This window comes from Rattus norvegicus, chromosome 10 (genome assembly GCF_021556685.1).
Source record: "Rattus norvegicus strain SHRSP/BbbUtx chromosome 10, alternate assembly SHRSP_T2T, whole genome shotgun sequence".
Taxonomy (NCBI): Eukaryota; Metazoa; Chordata; class Mammalia; order Rodentia; family Muridae; genus Rattus; species Rattus norvegicus.
The window spans coordinates 6,055,103-6,060,981 of record NC_141543.1 but is presented as its reverse complement, the minus strand read 5'-3'; the positions used below and the strand labels follow the sequence as shown (position 1 = coordinate 6,060,981).

General features: G+C 35.9%; 1 pseudogene; it reads right to left on the bottom strand.

The window, feature by feature from the left end:
- Positions 1–2,152: 2,152 nt before the first annotated feature.
- LOC103690683 (ATP synthase-coupling factor 6, mitochondrial pseudogene) lies at positions 2,153–2,476 on the bottom strand (annotated as a pseudogene).
- Positions 2,477–5,879: the final 3,403 nt, after the last annotated feature.

Below are 5,879 nucleotides of genomic sequence, written 5' to 3'. Positions count from 1 at the left end.
TAGTTGTTTAGGTACTTCTCAGTCATTCAATGTTCTTCAGATGAGTATTCCTTCTTTAGCTCTGTACCACATTTTTTCATTTTTTATATAGGGTTATTTGACCTCTGGAATCTAACTTCTTGAGTTCTTTATATATTTTGGATATGAGACCTCTATCAGATGTAGGATATGTAAAGATCTTTTCCCATCAATTGGGTGTAATTTTGTCCTATTGACAGAAGCTTTACAATTTTTTAAAGTCCCAATTGTCCATTCTTGAAGAGCATAAACCTTTGGTGTTTTGTTCAGGAAATTTTTCAGAGTGCCCACGTATTCGAGGCTCTTCCCCACATTTTCTTCTATTAGTTTGAGTGTATCTGGTTTTATATGCAGGTCCTAGATCCCCTTGTATTTAAGCCTTTTACATAGCCATAAGAATAGAATGATTTACATTTTTCTACATGCTGACCTCCAATTGAACCAGCAAAAATTGTTAAAATGCTATCTTTTTTTCCCCACTGGATGGTTTTAATTCACTGTCAAATTTTGAGTGACCATAGGGGTGGGTTCATTTCTGGGTCTTTAATTCTATTCTATTGATCTATTCCTTTTCTGTTTACCAGGACCATACAGTTTTTATCACTTTTGCTCTGTTATACAGGTTGAGGTCCAAGACGGTGATTCCTCCACAAGTTCTTTTATTGTTGAGGATAGTTTTCGATATCCAGATGAATTTGCAAATTTCTCTTTCTAACTCTATGAATAATAGAGTTGGAATTTTGATGGGGATTGCATGGAATCTCTAGATTGCTTTTGGCATGATGGCCATTTTTATTATATTTATCCTGCCAATCCATAACCACAGTAGATCCTTCCATCTTCTGAGATCTTCTTTAATTTCTTTCTTCAGAGACTTGAAGTTCTTGTCACACAGATCTTACCCTTGATTCGTTAGAGTTACACCAAGGTATTTTGTATTATTTATGACTATTATGAATGGTGTCATTTCCCTAGTTTCTTTCGCTGACTGTTTATCCTTTGAGAAGGCTACTGATTTGTTTGACTTAATTTTCTACCCAGTCACTTTGCTGAAGTTGTTTATCAGGCTTACTATTTCTCTGGTGGAATCATTGGGGTCAATTAAATATACTATCATATCATCTCCTAATGGTTATATATTGACTTCCTCCTTTCCAATTTGTGTCAGTTTGACCTCAATTTGCTGTCTGATTGCTCTGACTAGGACTTTGAGTACTATATTGAATAAGTAGGGAGAGAGTGTGCAGTCTTGTCTATTCCCTGATTATAGTGGGATTGCTTCAAGTTTCTCTCCATTTACCTTGATATTAGCTACTGTTTTGCTGTATATTGCTTTTACTATGTTTTGATATGGATGTTGAATTCCTAATCTTTCCAGGACTTTTATCATGAAGTGTTGTTGAATCTTGTCAAATGCTTTCTCAGAATCTAATGAAATAATTATCTTTCTTTTTTCCTTTGATTTCATTTACATAGTGGATTATGTTTATGGATTTCTGTATATTAAACCATTCCTGCATCCCTGGGATGAAGCCAGCTTGATCATGATGGATGATTGTTTTGAATTGTTTTTGGGTTTGGTATGCAAGAATTTTATTGTGTATTTTTGCATCGATATTCATAGCGGAAATTGGTTTGCAATCCTTGCTCTTTGTTGGGTCTTTGGGTGTTTTAGTTATAAGCATAATTGTGGCTTCAGAAAATAAATTGTGTAGTGTTTCTTTTATTTCTTCTATTCTGTAGTATAGTTTGGACGGTATTGGTATGAGGTCTTCTATGGAGTTATGATAGAATGCTGCACTGAACCCATTTTATCCTGGGTATTTTTCAGTTGAGAGACTTTTAGTAACTTCTTTTATTTCTTTAGAAGTTATGGGAATGTTTAGATGGTTTATTTGATCCTGATTTAATTTGATATCAGGTATCTGTCTAGAATATTTTCCACTTGATCAAGATTTTCCAGTTTTGTTGATTATTGGCTTTTGTAGTAGGATCTGATGATCTTGTAAATTTTCTCACATTCTGTTGTTATGTCTCCCTTTTCAATTTTTAACTGTAAAGTGAATATTTATTTGAATACTTTAGGTTAGTTTTACTACTAATTTATTAGAAATTGCCACATGGTATATGTTCCTCAAGACTGGGGTTTGTCAATGACTTCAAATTTAGGATCCTCAAAGTTGAAGGTAGGAAACTTACCCATCTCTCCTTTACCAACATTTGTTTAAGGTTAAAAAGCTCTCTGTCCAGATATTGGTGATACTCTGGGCCAGTATCAACAGGTCCTCCAGATGTCTGTTGCTTTGTTTTGACCTCTTTAATCTTGTCCACGAATTTTCTGTACAGGATCAAGTTCCTTATTAAACACCACAGCTGTAACACCAATGTTCCTCCTCAGTTGTACAGAGACTGCTGACCAAAGGACAGAGGAGAGCCTGAAGATCCTCGAAATGATCATGGTTTAGTCTGTGGTACTTGCACTGAGTCCCAATTTGTCAGAGTCACCACCGCCACTACTGTTCAATTCCTCCCTTTCATTTTGTAAATTTGAATACCTTCTCTGTGCCCTCTGGTTAGTCTGGTTAAGGGTTAATCTGTCAGGTTGATTTTCACAAACAACCAGCTCCTAGTTTTGTTGTTAATTTGTTTAGTTCTTTTTTGTTTTTACTTGGTTGATTTCAGCCCTGAGATTAATTATTTCCTAAATCGGTGTACTTGATTCTTTTTTTTTTCTAGAGCTTTTATGGGTGCTGTCAAGTTGTTAATGTATGCTCTCTCTAGTTTTTTTTTGGAAGCACTCAGAGGTATTAGTTTTCCTCTTAGCATTACTTTCACTGTATCCCATAAGTTTGGGAATCTTGTACCTACATTTTCATTATATTCTAAAAAGTTCTTAATTTCCTTTCTCTTTTTTTATTTCTTCCTTGACAAAGTTATCATTGTGCAGAACATTGTTTAACTTCCATGTGTATGTGGGCTTTCTGTGGTTATTGTTGTTATTGAAGAGACAGCCTTTGTCTGTAGTAAGATGATATGATACATGGGATCATTTCCGTCTTCTTGTGTTTGTTTATGCCTGTTTTGTGACTGATTTTATGGTCAATTATGGAGAAGGTACCATGAGGTGCTGAGAAGAAGCTATATTCTTTTGTTTTAGGACGAAGTGTGCTAAAAATATATGTTAAATCCATTTGGTGCAAAATTTGTTAGTTTCTCCATGTCTCTCTGTACTTTCTGCTTCCATGATCTGTCCATTGATGGGAGAAGGGGTGTTGAAATCTCCTACTATTATTGTGTGGTGTGCAATGTGTGCTTTGTGCTTTAGTAAGGTTCATTTTATAAATGTAGGTGTCCTTGCATTTGGAACAGAAGGATTCAGATTTGAGAGTACTTCTCAGTAGATTTTTCCTTTGATGAATATGAAATTCTTCCTCTTCTTTTTGAAAACTTTTAATGGAAAGTCAATTTTGTTTGATATTAGAATGGCTACCCCAACTTGTTTCTTAGGACCATTTGCTGAGAAAATTGTTTTCTAGTCTTTTACTCAGGGGTAGTGGCTGTCTTTGTCACTGAAGTGTTTTCCTTATGCAGCAAAATGCTGGGTCCTCTTTAAGTATCTAGTCTGTTAGTCTATTTCTCTCTATTGGGAAATTGAGTCTATTGATGTTAATAGCTAGTAAGGAAAAGTGGTTGTTGTTTCCTGTTATTTTTGTTGTTTGAGGTGTAACTATGTTTGTGTCTCACTTCCTTTGGGCTTGATGCAAGAAAATAAATTTCTTTCTTTTCCCCGGTTGAAATTTCTCTCCTTCGGTTAGAGCTTTCTCTCTATGATTTTTTGTAGGGCTGAATTTCTGGAAAGTTATTGTGTAACCTTGTTTTTTTTTGGTATATCTTGGTTTCTCCATGAATGTTAATTGAGAGGTTTGCTGGATACTGTAGCCTGGGCTGGCATTTGAGTTGTCTTAGAGTCTATATGACTTCTGCCCAGGATCAGTCTCTGGTGAGAAGTCGGATTAATTATGATAAGTCTGCCTATATATGTAACTTTTTTCCTTTACTGCTTTTAATCTTCTTTGTTTTGTGCATTTGGTGTTTTGACTATTATGTGACAGGAGGAATTTCTTTTATGGTCCAATCTATTTGGAATTCTGTAGGCTTCTTTTACATTTGTGGCCTATCTCTTTCTTTAAGTTAGGGAATTTCCCATCTATAATTTTGTTGAAGATATTTATCAGCCTTTTAATTTGGTAGTATTCACTCTCTTTTATACTTCTTATTCTTAGGTTTGATCTTCACATTGTGTCCTTGATTTTCTGGATGATTTTAGTTAGGAGCTTTTTGCATCTTACTGTTTCTCTGGCAGTTGTGTCCATGTTTTCTATGGTATCTTCTGCCCTCAGAATCTCTCTTCTATCTCTTATATTATGTGTGATTCTTGCATCTATGACTCCTTATCTCTTTCTTAGGATTTCTATTTCCAGGGTTCTCTTCCTTTGTATTTGTTTATTGTTTATATATCTGTTTTTAAATCTTGGGTTCTTTTGATTAATTCCTTTACCTGTTAGGTTGTCTTTTCCTGTAATTCTTTAAGGGATGTTTGTGTTTCCTCTTTAAGGGCATCTACTTGTTTACCTCTGTTTTCCTTTATTTCTTTAAGGGAGTTTTTTATGTCCTTCTTAAAGTCCTCTATCATCATTATGAGGTGTGATGTTAAATCATAAACTTGTTTTTCCGTGTTTTTGGATATTTAGTATTTGCTTTGGAGGGAGAACTGAGCTCTAGTGGTATGAAATAGTCTTGGTTTCTTTTCTTAGCTTCCTACACTTGCCTCTCACCACCAGGTTGTCTCTGGTGTTAGCCTGTGTTGTTCTCTCTGTTAGCGTCTTGATCTTCTCATAAGCCTGCGTGTCAGCACTCCTGTAGACCTGTTTATTAATAGCCTGATCTGTGTTCAGAGAGCTGTGTGACCGCTCAGTTCTGGATGCAGGCAAAAAGTAGAAGAGTCCTGTCCCAGACTTCTCCTTCATTTGTGTGTCTTGAGGACTGTAAGGGAGTCACTCAGAGAAGAAGAGTTTGTCTTACCTCTGCTCTCAGGTGTATCAGCCTCTGGTTTCATCCTGTGAAGAGCATTTTAGTGAAAAATAGCAATTTGAAAAAGGAAAAAATATATAATATGTTTGGTTCAAGTGAAATTGACTTGACTCCTATATTCAATGAGATAAATGAGTGATAATTTTTGGGCCAGACCTCACTCAGCTAAACTTAGTTCCAAGCATGATGGCACTCACCTTTAATACCAGGAGACTGAGGCAAGCAGATCTCTTGATTCCTAGGCCTGCCTTCTTTACACCATGTTCCAAGTAGAGAAACACTGAAATTCTGGCCTGTGGTACCCCAGCATTCAGGAGAGAGAGACATGCAGATCTCTGAGATCAAGGTTAAACATAGAGCAAGTTCTAGGATAGCAAATTTTAGGAAGTGAAGTAAATGAAAAACATAAAGCTGCTAATAATGCAGTAAGAAAAGATGGTCATGTTCTAGTTGCAGAAAGCATCATAATTCTATAGATTCAGCCATGTGGATCTGGATTTAGAGTCAACAATATAAGGGATTCATGTGACAATTGATGTCAGCTTGAACTAAGAAATTAACTGTGATTAGGAAGAAATCATCATCCCTGTGGGAAAATCTGGAAAGTATTTTCTGAGATCACAATGAAGCTGTGCTCCAGAGACAGCCAAGCTTTTACCTCATGATGACAGTGGAGTTGGTAATTTATAAGATTCATCCTGGTGGTGGTGGTTTGGAGGTATAAAGAGAAAATGGAGAGTAGCTGAGACTTGAAACTGTGAGATTCCAGG